Genomic DNA, 17,222 nt, shown 5'->3' on the forward strand with positions numbered 1-17,222 from the left:
TTACATGGCAAAGACATTAAACATAAAGCCAGAGCTACAAAATAGAGGTTTAGATCAGGGTATATTGAGAATGAATAGGCCAGTCAAAGTCCAGACCTGACTGTAACTGAGAATCCAACTCAAGACTGGAAAACTGCTGAGCTCCAGAGCTATTTGGCAAATAAGAAGAATATGCAAAAACATTTTTTTTTTGGTTGTTTGTCTTGTTTTTGTAATAAAAATTCAATTTGAATTTCAAGTAGAAGGTGGGTCTTTGGTCTAAGGGGGCCCGAACACAAACGCATGCAACATTACTCAGATTTTTCTGGTCGAGGCGGTTGATGGTTTCAAGAACACATTTTAAGACAAGATGGGAGAAATCTTTTGGAATGTCGGCCGCCAGGGTGCAGAGGCTGTGGACTCCGTGTTTTCCACTGTCATGGATCTGCTGAGTCTTTCAAGAAATAGTAAATGGCCTGCAATTGTACAGCACTTTATCAAGTCCCAGGACTCCAAAGCGCTTCACCCAACAATCACCCATTCATAGACGCATTCACACGATGGTGAGCTACATTGTAGCAACAGCTAACCTGGGGCAGGCTGACAGAAGGGCAAACTCCTAGCTCCTGAGGCACTGAAGGATAATTTGTTCAAACTGGCTTCTAATTAGTTTCCATCTGATGTTTGTGTTGTATGTAGCTGTTTTATTTCTACTTGTATTCAACTCCACTTTATCTTCTGTCGCTTTATTTTTATGCCCGCTTTAATATATTATTTTGCGGGGTAATTTCTTTAACCCATGAAAGGTGCTACATAAACAAGGTTTACATGCTTTCTATTTCTAAGTCATGTATCATTTTTTATATATCAGCACATAAAACCCCAACTGAAGACGTTGAGATCGCTTGTTCTAACAACACACAAGGTGAAAAGTTCAAAGAGTATGAATACAATATGAATAGCGATGAAAGGCTGATATAAATACATATTTAGTATCAGTCATTGAAACAAATTCTGCTAATGGCATGTTGGTTAAACAGTTTATAGTTTACTTCAGGAAAGGAAAATCCTGTTTGATTAATAAAGTGTTAAAGCTCTGAACACCAGGAAACAGATGATTTTCTCTTCAAATGCACACATTTTAGTTTTAGCCTACTTGGGAGGCTTTGAGTTTGTGGCTTTGAAGCAGTAAATGTGTGAAAACAATGTGGGGTTTTTTTTTTCTAATTCTGTTGAACTGGCCTCTAAGTGCACTGTTTCGTCTAATGCAAACCATTCAAGTGCAGAGCTGTCTGGAAAAGTGCGTGTTTGGGCTGTCAGGGCTGAGATGTGCACAGCTGAGAGCTGTTGTAAGGAGATCTGCTGCTGATGATGGTGATGATAGTGCGGCTTATTGGCCTGTAACTCTGCTGTCTGCTGTAATAGCGCCGCTGACAGATACAGACCACCCACTTTTCTCCGGTCTGAACGCATTCATCAAACTCTTAACTTATTTTTTCCAGCCCAGCATTTAAGCCTGGAGGCAGGAAAACCATATACAGAACACAGAATATGCGCGTTAGACTTCAGAAACAAGGGATGTTATAGATTTGCAGGGAGGCCAGAGTAATAACAGATCAGGACTGCAGCTCTGGTTCGCATTGAGAAGTCGACCGCAGTGCAGCAGGCCAGAGCTGAGGGATGAAATGTGGGCAGCAGAAAAGCATTACCATCACGCTTAGTCCACATTGTGCCCTTAATTTAAATGTTCTCTCCTTCTTCCTCTTATTACTTTAAAATGTAACTCAAATTCAATTTCTGGGGTTTGCTGAAAAATAAATTTAATTTGACTATATTTTTTCCAGTGCTTCCACTTCAAAACAAACCACCAAATAAACCGATAATGAGGAAATGGTCCCTGTTGACGTTGCTACGGCTACGCAGCTTCTCAGCTGTTGCACATTAAGCAACACGTGCCAGTCAGTCTCAGTTTAGATAGCCGTCAGTGGATTAGCTCAAACTTTAATATCAACCTCATTTACAACATAACCTATCATTATAATAACAGCGATTGTTCACTTTTTTTAATTTTATTTTCATTGGACTGAAATACATATTTTAAAAGGAGTCATTTTGGACTATGGTATGTTATTCTAAAGATGAGTAAAAGAAAATCAAAATGCTTTGTAATTATGACGTTATCTAGTTTGTTAACATTATATTGGCCTGGAGATTTGCTAAAATAAGTTTACTTATTAGAATAAAACAACTCTGCTTCTGGGGCTGCTGTCTATTTGTTTTTCCACTTTAATATGAATATAAAAGTATTTAGGAGACCATTGATTTAACCTTTTTAAAACCCACTGTGGAACATTCAACATGGAAAAGTTGTTTTACATTAAAATGAAAAACAACTGTCTTATTCATTTCCAAAATATATAACAAAAGAACTTTGCTAAGCCTTTTGTTCTTAAAGGGATAGCTAGGTTTTTTTTCAAGTGAGATTTTTTTAATGTACTTGTCATGTTGGTTAGATTTGAAACCATCGATTAGGCAACAATGTTGCAAGAGTTTGTTGATACAAATGAACGAGTGAATGGTTTTTCAAGGTTCACAGGACTAATCCAGGACAGCACGGAGGAGAAGAGGTGAGTAGATAAGACGGAGGACATGGTTTTTGGGAATTATGAACCGGATGATAAACTTACTGTTGGAGAGATGGTGACGTTCCAAGTGGTGCCTGTTCGTAATCATTTGTTCATTATTTCTACCAGGAGGACACATGTTAGGTGGTGGAGCGATGGAGGTTGTAGATTCAGGTGAGTTATAAGGATTTTGTTGTAAGAATTTCCTGACAGCATAAACCAAGGGAGCAATCAGAGGAGACGTCAGGGGAGCAGTGAGGAGATTCACAGAGGTAGGCTTGGGGTGAGTCTGGTAGATGCCAGACAATCTGGCAATCTCAGGAAATCCGCTCCTCTTTAAGCTCCTCCTTATTGTGAAGCAACATGGACATTACAAGGGTCTCTAGTAAAAGTATAGCCCTTTAACAGCAGGCCAGAAATTATGCTTTTCTCCATTTTCTCTTGTTTACTGTAACTTGTTATGGGACCGTATGTAAAAATTTAGATTCTGCTCAGGTACCTGTTTGAAAAACATGTTTTTGCATTATTTGGCCTTGCAGGGCAGTGTATATACATACACATGTCAAAGCTGGGTCAGATAAGAAGCCTTCTTCCTGACTGGACTCTGAATATTTTCATGATCCATAGGTTGGCTGTCTTCATGAAATATTCCGAGCCTCCGGGAGCTAGCTAGACTGGCAGTAATTCAATGCGCAACCCATATGCTTTTGTCATTTTGAGCATGATGCATTCACTTCCCCTCCTGCTCCGCTGACTCTGAGCGTTTCAGCACTCGAGCAGGATGTGATGTCAGAGCCTCATATCAACAACAAAGTGAAGGCCGCTGAATGGGCTGATTCATCTGATCTCCAGAGAGAGATTCCTGCCAGAGATTCCTGTCCGCTGCGCTCCAGCTCTCATGTCTTTCATCCTCCGTCTCTCACAGTCATGACAGTGATTAATGACCCTCAGCTGCCGTGTGCTTCCTCGCTGACACCGCAATCTTTCTTCCTCCGCCATTTGCGCGACGTCTCACCAGAAAGAAAAAGAATGAAGCCAAAAAGACGATTGATGCGACACGGGGTGAAAAAGTAGCAAACTCCTGATAGCCTACTGGTCGGAGAGGAGCAAAAAAGACTTTCAAGACAAAAAAAAAAAAAAAAAAAAAAAAGACGACATCCCAGCGGGGTGGAACGCCTGTGTGCTTTCTTTGGACCATGTGAGGTTCAACAGGTCAATGAGGGTGCTGCATCACTGCTACTGCATGACTTAAAGTATCAGGAGGAGGGGGACACCTCCATGTCAGTAAAAGAGCTTTATCACTGCAGGAGCTGTTATTCATGTTCATACACACTAGGTATACCATGGTTATCAGCGTTTAAGTATATCAAAGATTATCTCAGATCAATTTTACAGTTCGAAGAAAAAAAAAAGGGCTGGATTGACCAGAGTCTTCAGCGGCTGCGTGGAATAATGAGGCCCCCATCGTCACTGTGAACGAAGTAGCTTGAAAGACCAAGTTGTTGAGAAACATTTCTTGTGATGACAGTCATGGATTGGAAACTAAAGAAATGCCCCCTATCACTGCTGTTAAGGTACACTGTAAGCAATTGCTGTAAATTTACAGCCATTTTTCAACACTAAAATACTGTTTTCATGTTTAACAGTTCAGTACTGTAGTAAGCAATGCATTGTGGGCTTCTTAACTTGGAGCAACAGGACAGAGGCCGTAAACGGTATGCGGCTGTTTTAAATAACGGGATACTACAGTATTTTCCGGAAAATTTCCAGAAGAAGACTGCAGAGCACACAACGTGCTACCATCTGTCTTCATCACAACGATTCCGGTCTTGCATCTAAAAAATTTAACGGTACGTAAATCAAAATCTTTTTTTCTTTGCCTCTGGGTTTGCTATTTTGTTTATATTGCCAAGAATGTTTGATATTGATAGGCTAACGCTCAGAAGTTTGTCTAGCTAGGCTATATGTAAGCTATCAGTGATGCTTAGATTTAAATATTATATATATATATAAATATAACGCTGGAGATAGGCACCAGCAACCCCCGCGACCCCATGAGGGATTAAGCGGTTTGGAAAATGGATGGATGGATATATATAAATATATTAAGGATTTATTTCAACCAAGTCAGCATCACCTAGAGGTAGGCTATAGTTTTGGTGAATTTTATTTTGTTTGTGTCAACTCTTAATGAAGTGTGCTTTACAATGAGTTAATGGAATTAAGCTAGTTCAGTTAAAAAAGACACTTGAATCCTCTTGGCTTGTAGGGTTCATTTTCCATTTAAAATTTGTTGTGAAAATCTTGACTTTCTAGACTCTTTATACATTTTGTTTATTTCTCTGTCAATGTGTGCTTCACATATTCTAACGTTAGTTATCCCAACCCTGTGATTTGTCAAACTGTTTTGCACCAGCTGTGGCTTTTCTTTCATAGTCTTAACATTGTACCTCAGTTAAGGTTAAACATTTCAGTGTTAAGACTGATACAGTGGCACCAAATAGCAGCCAGAAATTTTCTTCCTGCTTGACATATTTTACTGTAATCAAGACTTGATGAAAAGGAACAGACAGTAATAATGTTCCCCTGTCAGATCTGTTGTCATACCTGTGCCACAATAGTGGCATACGTAAGGCACATGAGGATTCATAAAAATACACCTAATTTAACTTTTAAGTGCGTTTTAGCAGATTGCAGTCGGACTTTCCAAAAATTTTCAACATTTAAGTCTCACACTTACAGACATAACAAACGTGTAGTTAGGCCTACTTAAGTGCGTTTTAGCAGATGTCTTTGCAATCTATAACATATTCAACCTTCAGTATCAAAATGAGGCAGCCTGTATTTTGGAATTCATTCAGAGGTAAAAACTCCTTTATTCCTTGTCATCAATAAAAGTATTTTGAAACCACAACACGCACGCACGCGCGCACACACACACACACACACACACACACACACACACACGGTATTGGACTAAGACCTTATTAGAATTCCATTTGATGTCACTTTACTCCACTCTGATCTTAGACTATTTTGACAATTTTAGGCGCTTCATTGGTATAATTCCAGAGAGAGGGACAAAGGCCAAAAGGGGGAAGGTTGTCTCCAAGAAAAAAAGTGTCATCCAGAAGAAGTCTTCCACAGTCAACACACACGTCTCCATGCTCCTGAAGAAACTCCTTGACTTTGAATAGGACTTCATATAGATCAGTGAGTTCTCCTTAATCTTGCTGTCTGTCCATGTGTTGTTTTGACAATCTGGCATTGCCACATTAAGCCACAAGAGTTTATCAGTTTTATAAGCATTAGCTTGGAGAGTATATTGTACATTCCTGATTGTATAATATTTGTTTGTTATTGTTTAACAGTGGCTCCACTAGAATAATGCTGCAGAGGAACAGCGCCTAACAAACTGAACATCTCTCCTGGATCCACAAGATTTGAATCAGGGTGGTTCACACCCACCCACATTCCCCGGACTACTACTACTACTACTACCTCATAGGACTACTTTAAGAAGTAAAGTACAGTTTCTTCCCTAAATGTTCTCTTTTATCCATATTACTGTAATGATGTATAAATCCACGTTCTAACTGTACTGTAATAGTTTTGAAATGGCCTTAAAGCACTTTTTCAAAATGTTCTTACGTTTGTTTTCCAAATGTTGTCAATTCTGCATACAGTATTCTGCATTTTCACAGACATCTGAAAATACATTGCACATTACATAATATACATCTTTTAAGTGGAGTTTAGAGGAAATTTTAATCTATCTCACAGCACTATTTAAAGAGGAAAACACATGCTGTTTTGCTGTTCTGTTTTGCTGTTTTACTTTGAAGTAGTCTTAATAATGTTTAAACTCTTATTTCCTCTGTATTTGTTGTGTTGGTCTTTTTCTTAGACCTATTGTGTTATTGAACAATTGTTCAAACTTATGTGTGTTAAAGACAATGTTAAATAATATTGACATTGGCTCAAAGTCAGCTAGTCAGCTGTCTCTGTTTACTACTCGAAATATCTTGTCTGCATCACCCAACAGGGTTTATTTTCTGGGGGTTTTTTTCTAAATTTTTTGAAAGTAGCAGTATTCAGTATTATATTGCCTTTTGAAATAAATTATTTTGATTCTCTTTGATTTTATTGCTTATTTTGCACAATATTCATAAAAATTTTTGAGCAACTTTCTGTAGAATAATGAAGTTCTTATATTGATTGCATATATTCAAGGTTGATATTTTAGGAAACTGCTAAACTGAATTATAGTACAGTAAACTTAAACAGAATAATATTGTAATTTCCAAATAATAGAAATATGATGCATTTATTTTTTTTACTGCATTAGACTGTGAAATCATTGAACAGTGAGAAAACAGACTACTACTGTAAAGTCAATTTACGGTATGAAAACCCTAAAATTACAGTATATTGCTGGTGTCTTAGCTGCCAGCTTTTTACCGTAACTCATAGAAATACAGAAAAATACAGTATTTCTGGTTTACGGTCTAGTACTGTAAAATCAATTTACGGATGAACACCGTAAAAATAACGGTATATTGCTGGCGTCTCTGCTGCCAGCTCTTTACCGTTATTTTACAGGAAAATTACTTACAGTGTAACACTCTTCTAATACAGACGAGCTCATGTCTGCTAAGTGGCTGACTACAGGCTGCTCTTGAGCAGACTACCTGACTAATTAACCAGGTTGTAAGACTAAAGTTGTTCCATAAAGAGTAGTTTGGCAAAAGGGACAGAATATTCTGCATTATAATCACATTTAAATGAAAACTACAAAATTTAGTGGGTGTTTATACCATATTTTTAATTATTTCTGTCTATCCGAAAATCACAATTAGAACATATTATGTTCTATTGGTTTAGCCACAGCAGGAATAATGATGGCTTCTCTGTTTTAAAATAAAAGCAATCAGATCATGTAAAACAGTGACATTATTCTAAAGATTATCACACTGTGAGAATGCAGCCCCAGGTCTAATACGCACAAGAGTAGCTTATTTAGCTCTGCAGGAGTCCTGCGGCTGAGTCTTTTTTTATTAAAACTGCAAGATTGTTGTCAAAAAATGAATGTGCAGTAGTAAAAGTTGAAAGCCCAGCAAACGGCCTGTATGTCTGTGTACGTTTACTTTGTAATATTACTCAGAAGAACCAAGAATCTTTATTGTCACCATGTGTTACCATAGTGACATTTTTTTGAGACAGACAAACAGCTCAGGATGTGCAGAGATGACATAACACGCAGACACAGCAATACATACATACAAACATACCTACCAACCAGTTGGTTGCCCTTACCTTAAAGCTATAGCTGGTAATCTTGTTCAGAAACACTTTTTATTATACAGGGTGAATAGGGCTTCCCATCCCGACAGTAGTCAATACATTATGTATTTAGAAAAAGAAGGTTCAAAGTTAGATCTCAGTGAGAGCTACAGGCCTGTAAAAACTCAACCCTGGCAAACGGTCCAAATGGAAAGAACCAATCAGATGCCTTCATGTCTCGGGCTGCCCATGCACCCCTCTGTCCCTGTATCACCTTATCAATTAGTTGTCCTCAGTTTCCATTTGCTGGCTGCACATGCACACTTCTAGTGTTTATGTATCCAGTTAGCTTGGATGTTAGCCATCAATTGTAGCTTCGCTGCTCTCATCGTATACTTTGAAAATGGCCGAGATTCGCAAGAAGCAAGTTTATAAGAAGAAGAAGAAGAAGGCCTCAGTAGAAAGAAATAAGACCAAAGTCGATTTGGGAGATTTTTTCCACACAATCCCCCTGAGTAGCAGAGGAGCAGATAAGAAGGTCTTGTGCTTGCACATTTATTCAAAAAGGGACTTATGTTTCTTACTTATTTAAAAATCTCAGACTCTTTAACCTTAAAGCATGCAAATAGTCTTTAGGGTCCGCTTAGACTTTTACCAAGTCCAAAAAGTCCAACGTCAATCCCTTTGCAAACGATATAAATGTGCATTCACTGCAAGTGGCAAACAGATACGTGAAGCATATATACTGTAGACATAATCTAGAAATAAATAGCTTTTTCGGAAGTCATACAGCTAACAGACCGTATCAAATTCTAAGTTTGTCTTTTAAATAGTACTTAAATAGATGATTCCAAAGTGGCAATGTTTAGCCACAAATAAGTAAGAAACAAGGAGGATATCTTTTACCAAACTGACCCAACCCTTAATCACTTTTTAAAGAGGTGGAATGTTATAAATAAAACCAGGCAATTAACTTTTTACTTTTACAGTTCGCTATAGGAAGCTAGCCCTGAGCTATCACAGCTGCTGGATGCTAGCAACGCGGTCACACCTCACTGAGTGACAGTCCTCGTTCCCACCTCCAACATCTAACACTTCAGCCCAGCAGCCTCTCTCACCCCGCGTGTCACTTCCTGTGTCTCTGTCACCGTGTCTCTTCATTGGTGCTGATGTGTGTCTCTCCACCTGATCCCCAGGTGTCAGACGCGAGTGTCCCTCCTCGCTCGGCGTCCTGACAGCTGACAGACAGCGGAGGCCGAGGGCAGCCAGCTGACACAGCTGATGCTTCTCCCTGTTTATCCCCGTCACTCTTGCGCTCCTCGTCTTTAAAAAGGGAGTGACGCTGCGTTCGCATCCAAGCAGGGTGAACAGCAGTACAGTTTAAGTGTTGGCATACATCATTTAGATTTAGGTCTGGCCTTTCATTGGTCCATTCTGATGTGAGCATGCTTTGCTTTTTGGCTGCACGTTTACGGTTATTGTTCACCTCTCTCTTCTAATGAGTTTTGTTTTCAGGACCGCCCTGTGCAGGTTCTGCAAGAGTTTTCTTGCAGTTAAAAATGGAGAGTTTTCCTTTCCATTGTCGCCACATGCATGGTCAGTATGAAGAACTGCTACAAAGTTAATGACTTAATGCGATCAACTGTCACTATGTCTTTGTTCAGGAGGAGCGATTGCTGCAAAGTCAGGGCAAGTTGCTGGGTTTCCTTAGATACAAAACATTTTACTAATTGGATAAACAATCTGAACTTGAGGCATTGTTTTATTACGAGGATCAAACTGACATGTTCATAAATGACTTATAATTTAATAGAAGTAATGTTATAAAACATTAATATGGGGTTATATAAAGCTCATGTGAGCATTTATTTTATGCCTACTTGATTAATGAACACAAAGGTAATTTTTACAAGCATTTTGCAAAAAAGAGTCAGTATTTGGTCAATAAATGTGATTTACTCTGCTCTGTTCTACTCAAAGACTAATCCAGAATAAATTACTGACAGACAAAGCTGCAGATACAGGCAAAGGATGTGACCATGAGATTATTTCTGTTTAATAAGCACACGCCTAACTCAAGAGAGAGGATATGACCCCCACGTCCCTTCAGACGGTGAATAGAACAAAATATAGAAGCCTTCAACATGTTGCTAAAACGGAGCATTAACAAACCCTTTTATTTCTGTCTCAATGGGCTTTCAAGTTCCCTCAGCTGTTCAAACACAGCTCCTCTATTTATATGCATTACCCTGAGAATATATTTACTCAGGTCCATTGGAGCAGTCCTGCCCTGATGAGCATCGGTTTAGCTTGTCAGATTACCCTGGGCCTGTGCTGCATCGCCTGCTAACGACAGATAATTGAGCTGCTGGCAGGTTCGCCGGCTTGGTTCAGCGCTGAGATCTGAATCTTGTATTGGGTCTCTGAGGTTCAAGGCACTTAACTTTAAACGTGTGTCAGGAGGTTGAATCCTGCTTTAATGCATGTGCCTCTAAATGCTACCTTTAGATTGATTCTAAAGAGCTACCATTCCTTCGGTATACATACTGATCCTTTTCACAATTTGCCAGTTTGCAACAGCAAACTTAGTAAACGTTATTCTGAGTTTGTGATTGTTCAAGACAAATCTGCCCAGAATTGTGAAGTGGAAGAATTTATTTGTATTTTTTTATGTTTAGTGTGGTGCGCGTTTGTGTTCACATTCCTTTACTCTGATACCTTTAAATCTAGTGGCTAAATATAAAATACAACTATTAGTCATGCAATCCAAAATTCTGGCCTTTATGGAAGACTAGCAAGACGAAGGCGATTCTTGAAAGAAAGTAATTAGATGGTACTTTTGCAATTTGCCCCAGGTCATGTAGGGAACACAGTAAACATGTAGTGAATTTGAACTTTTTGACCTTCTTAGAAAACACTATGTCACTTCAAATCCCTTTAAACAGATGGTTCCCACTGTAAAACATGGGAATGAGGATCCTTAGAAGGGAATAAGACTGCTGTAATAATATTAATAGCTATGTCACTATTTGCTATCAGTTTTTTTTTTTTTTATGGTTTATAGAGAGCCTAAACCACATGCAATGTCGAAGACCTTAATTGGTAATACTACAAAAATACACAAGGGGGATCTTTTATGTTTTCTGAAAAGAAAAGTGCACTTATATTTCTCCTGTTCATCTTTCACAGCGTCCCACATCAAAGTTCTTGCAAATCTGCGCTAAAGATGATTCTCATCTTGGATACATCAATAAATCTACATATGGAAGACATCCTTCCATACACATTACACACAATTATATTCATAATGTGTTATTTTACATTCACAGACAAATGGGTTAACACATACTCAATGTGACAACGTTACAACCATAGGAAGATTATATTCTCAGATTGGTTATAATACTGCAGCATGCACAGTTTGATCCCCGTCTAAGCTTGGACATTAAAGAAATTCTGCTTTATTAGTGCACAAACTCTCACGTAGAAATGGTAGCGCACATGTAGACACTGGCTATGACTTGACACAACTGCAACTTGATTTATGCAACAATGAATGAACAATATAATTCAGTCATATTAATGTGGCTTACAGAATATTGAAATAGCGTTCTATGTGATAAGTTGATCTCATACTATGGGGGGGGGGAAATAATAATAATAATAATAATAATAATAATAATAATAATAATAGATTAATTATATATATATATATATATATATATAAAAAAATAAAAATATCATGTCTTATCATGACACAGCAAAACTTTGAATTCCACTGCATTGATCGCAATATACATGCACTATTCAGAATGAGAGCACTTTAAACATGACAAACATACTTCCTCAAAATTACACCCATGTAAATCATGTTTTTTTCTTTCAAAACATAATCATGACAAGATAGAAAACAGTGTGAAAGCAGTTTGAATGTGAAAATATTCTTCCACAAAAATTTGTTAATTTGTTTCCAGAAGCTTTAGTTGTTATCTAATACAGACTTTGAATAGCTATTAATTTTTATTGTACGAAAGACTGCTAAAAGTGCCCCTCATGCATTTTAAAAGATGTATACAGATGCTTGTAACTCGAGGGCATTACAGCAAAATGTAGATGCAAACTGATTTAAAGCAAACGGAAATGTTCCAGCCTTCTCCTACGTTTGCGTTTGCTGTCCAGCTGCAGCCAGTTATCCGCCGTCAGCTTTCCACCAGCGACACCAGCGAAGGCAACAAAGGGCCGATTTATGGTTAGTTTGCTCAATATATCCAGTGTAATTTAATTCATCGCCAAGAGCCTGTGAAAAAGTTTAATGGCGGTATAGAACGTAAAGAATTAGCGATACCCAAGAAGATTAGAGAGGCATTAGGTTCTGGGAGTTTCAGCTGCAGTGCTTAACGACTCCTCTGTCCTCAGCAAATCAGTTTTACTAAGCAAGTCTGCTCTCAGCAGAATTATAGCCACCGTTAGCTTCTCTTATTGCCTGCCCCCATTAACTGAGCCCTACCTGAGGAGGGGGGGGGTTGTGCAATTACACCATAAATTCAGGCCAGTCTAAAGCAAGTTGGCCCCTGGAAAACTTTTTATGCAATAAAACAATTGCACTCATGGTTATACTTCAAAGGGGTTTTTTTCTCCATTATTGTTGTATAGAAAATGATTACAGCATTGCTCTGTGGATGAAGTCAGTCGATGGGGAACACAGAGGTTAAAATAAAAATAACCAAAAAGTAGAGCGTCATAAAAGCCTGTGTAGGAATTTATACTGACTAGGTCTTGAATTTCCCTGAACAAAAGCTCCCCCAATAATTTTAGACTAACTCCTATGGGTCTGAAACTTGGTTTCAAAGCCTTTCCACCTGATCATTTATGTCCCATGTTTTCTGCTCTCTTTTGATTTTCACGTTGCTTTTGCACTTTTTCTGCCTGAAGATGAATCTCCCACTCTGGACTGGCTAAGATAACGGTCTGCACCACACAGCTTCAGGTAACAATACTTTTATACATCCAAATTTATATGTTGTCATTCAATTATTTATGTTATATCAATAAGTCGTGTTTATCCTCTCAAATCCGTCCAGGTAAAGGAGGGACATTCAGCAGAACTTTCCGAGCTGATTGGGCGAAGCGGCACCTAATGCCCGCCTACAAAAGATTGGTAAAACCAGTCACAGTATCAAATTAAAATGTAATCAGTAGGCAGCATAAGAAACCACAACAATTTATGCTGGTCAAGGCACTCCTTGCTGTTCTTTCAAAGAAGAAATTGTGGATTCGGAGAAAACAGATGTGATAGCAGCAGCTACGCGTGCCTCCTCCTGGTTCGGCTGTGGACTCGGCAGCTCTTGCTTTCCTCGCAGCTGGTATGTCCCGCCTTAAATCAAAATACTGCAATGTGATTGGCCCGGACCATTTTTGGTTCCAAACAGTGTGAAAATCTTACACACTGGGGCTTTAAATAATGTGTTGAATCAAGGTGTGTAATATTTAAATAAAAATTGGCTATAATAATTTCTTCATTTTTTTTTTTCAAATATAAAAATATAGATAGACTGGCAAAAGCTCTGTTACCTAGGTGGATGTGAAAGGTGTTTTAGGAGTAAAGTTCGGAACTTTACTCAATATGCAAATGCATAGTTTCACTGAGAATAGACATGAAAACAATCTAAAGAAAGCACTTTTTGCAGTACACTAGACTAAAAAACGTCAAGTTTTGTTGGTACCAGCAGCAGCTTGTCAATAGGGCACCGCCCCTATAGTAATTGCAGGAAAGTAGTGAGGACACAGTGAACATAAATAAAAAAATAAAAAGTAAATGTCACATGTTCTCTCATAAAACATGATTTTTCAGCATTCCATTTTGGGTTTATTTTTTGTATTTCTTTTAATTTCAATATTTAAATGCCGAGGGCACCAGACCCCCTTAAGACGCTCATACATGCATAGGAGTAGGTTTCAAACCTTTTGGCTTCCATGTGACTTTAAACTACTTAAAAGAAATTTCTAATTTTGTCATTAGTCCGATAACATATAGACGTTTGTTGGAGTAAAAGAAAACAACTCTTTTTGGGAGGATATGGCCGTGGCAACGTAGGAGATTTTGACGCTACGCAATTTCACCAAAGCTACTGTAAATTCAGCTTAAATCATCTAATCTGCACCTACGTAGTCATCACTATCATGCATCAAGCCTTAAATATGTATCAATGCAGTGTTGTACATGCACCTGACAAAATGTACACGCATAGTGCTCACTAGAAGACGTTAAACAATCAAGCCCAGCCCATTCCTTGACGGAGAACTGGGAAATTTGGCACGCATATCTGACCACTCAAGACCTGCGGGACGAAAGGTTCCTGAAGCTGTAGTTTAAATCTTACAGGAAGTCGGCTCTTAGTACTCGCCAAATAAACTACCATCAAACAAGAAGTTGGAGCAACTCCCAAGCACAAGGTCCATTTTCCACCCAACGTCTGCTGCTGAAACAGATAACCGAATGTGTTTAAGCGAAATCTTCAAGGGTAGCTAGCGTTTCAGGGGAAGCTGGGTAAAAACGCCGCGATGTGGCATTGTTCAAATTATTTAGTTTGGGCTACAACGACTGCTTCCAGCCTTGATTAGTAATTTTTTTTGCAAGCTTTTCAGCGCACTCTCCGATACCCTTTGACGTTGTCGGTAAAACTGAAATACTTCACTGCGTTTCATTTCATTTTAATGTGCAGCAACTACCCTGTCCCAGTACACAGGAACATGTATTGTCTGATTTGATACAAAACATCTCCATCTGAAATGACGTCAGGAAAGATTTCTGAATTACCCGTCCATGTCAAAAAGGATTGCTATTGACATTTTACTCTCGTCTTGTTCCACATTTCAGGCGCCGTAAAGGGCCTGACAGCTTTGGTTTTCTCACATAAGCCCAGGCTGCAAAGAGCCACACGTGAAAGAAATCCACTGCAGAGTGAAGAAGATGAAGTCAAGGCGAAGGAAGGGGGGAGAATGGAGGGAAGGAGCGGAGGGGAAGGGCTCGTATTGATCTCCCGCCAGGTGTGATGGATAGCGCAATAAGTGGCAGCGGCCAGTGGAGGAGAAGAGAGAGTGATTTCAGCTTTTCAAAGTCTTGATGAATGAGAGCGTCAGAGGAAGGCCGGCGTCCAGAGGCCAGCGCATGATGGACTGCTGTGTCAGGCGGAGAGAAATTGAAGAAGAAAGGAGAGGTTAGGGGGATGGAGGGAAGACGAGAGCTTTTTTACGGAGGGCAGGCTGGGAGGAAGAGAGCGAATTCGAGGCATGAGCGGGGAGATAAGAGACAATGTACTGGGGAACGGAGGTTTGCGAGACGAGGGGGCCGACGTTTAAAGAAGAGGGTCAATAAAGAGCAGCGAGAAAGAGGACAAGCGAGAGACTGAGATGGAGGGAAAGATGAGAGCAGGAGGTGACAGCGGAGTGAGTTCATCTTTATTAATGGCCAAAGAGCAGAGAGGGAGTTATTAAAAAGGAAAAAGATGAATGAAAGAATGAGTGTAAACGAGGAGAGGGGTGACAGAGGGAGATGTGATGTATGCTCTCTCCCAGCTTTCTGAAATCCAATAATAACACTGAGGAATGGGCCAGCTGGTGGACTGAGGAGAGGAGGGAAGGAGCATTTCCAGGGAGCAGCCAGTGAACTCCAGGTAGGGGCAGCAGAGCTTCACCACATGACGATGGCACCGTACTGCAAGGAGGCTTTGGGGGGGGGGCCTTCCATGAACAGGCTATTATTTATCAGTGAAATCAATACGGAGGTAAACTGCACAAGTCCTGGAAACTGTTTGCTGTGGTCTTTATTTACCCAGATAACATGCTAATGATGTAAATGCATCAACAGCAGTGAGGTACAAACAAATACTCCCCCCCCCCTTACTGTGAAGGTTAGGCCACTAGCTTTAAGTACATGAAACATGTTTAAAATCTCATGTTACTTTTCAACATAAAGCTACACATGTTAGGAATGCCCCTGAAACCAATCAGGGTGATTTAGGAACAGTCCTTTCCTGATACTAACTCCCAGTTCAATACTTCATTTCTTTTCTAATTATTTTTTTCACGGCTTTGGATATTTTTTCTAGTTTTAGTTCGATGTGCCGCATTTGTCACACCACATTTGCCTGGGTCAAATTCTGAAAAGTCAACACACACATTTCTGAAATATAAAGAACGCAGAGCTGCATTGGCTCTCAGTCAAAATATGCAGCAGCGTCTAACCTCAAACAGCTGCGCGCAAGGATGCTCGTGAAATAAAACGGAAAGGACTTTGACGCATACAGACTATAAGGAAACTACATCAAAGTAAAAAAAAAAATTAAAATTGCATTGTTTACAAGTACGAACCAGATATTCAAGCAGGACCAGACTTGACCTGATGCAGGTAGTGACAGGCCAGACCAATGAAGTAGGCAGGAGCTGATCAGAACAGACGATGTGGACTGAAGAACCACCAGAACAAGCAGAGTGAGTGGCTAGAACTCACAGGAAAACAGGCAGAAATGCTGCATGCAGACACAAGCAACATTGATCAGAAGAGTCCAGCTGGTTAAGCACACAGGAACTGGTAGAGGCAGAGCACATTACAAAGGATGAGACAAGATGAGATGAGACGCTCTGGCCGTGAGTGGCTGGCTGAGGCAGGTATATGTAGACAGGTGAACAGGTGAGCCAAGTTGACGGTAATTAGTAGCAGCAGGTGGAGCTGATCTAGAGCAGAGTTATGGCTGGAGGGAGACTGAGCTGATTGGACGATGGCTTAGAGGTGAAGGCTGATTAAGAAAAGTCCAGAAAAGTCCAAAGCAAAATACTGGGATCATTATGAGAATTTAAGGAATAGATATTAGGATCCAATAGTGCAACCATAATGGATGCAAGCTGCCGTTAAAATTTTAAAGAAGAGGAAGAAGGAAAAAGAAGCCCAAAGCCAAACATGCAAAAACCTAAATCATGACTAAAATGCTGCTACAAAGACTGGGGAATCGGTTTATAACTTGGTGATTCTCAGTGAGCTTTTAGTGGAAAAGATGTTTGCCAACCAAACACAAGAAGAAGAAGAAGAGCTTTTAGTGAAATTTGCCAAAGTTACACAGAGGGGAGCACGATGTGAAGCGACGCTGTAAGAGTGAGAACGCTCAGCTGAAAAGATCTATGGACTCTGTTACCCCAACCCAAAGATACCTGACAGACAGACAAGGTGCAGCAACCAATATTAACTCAATGTTTAACTTCACACAAAAGTTTAACGTTCTTCTAATAAGCTTTTAAATAAGTGTTAATCTTGACAAAGCTAGTAAAGATTTTCTTAAAATC

The sequence above is a fragment of the Fundulus heteroclitus genome, chromosome 8 (assembly GCF_011125445.2).
Source record: "Fundulus heteroclitus isolate FHET01 chromosome 8, MU-UCD_Fhet_4.1, whole genome shotgun sequence".
NCBI classification, from domain to species: domain Eukaryota; kingdom Metazoa; phylum Chordata; class Actinopteri; order Cyprinodontiformes; family Fundulidae; genus Fundulus; species Fundulus heteroclitus.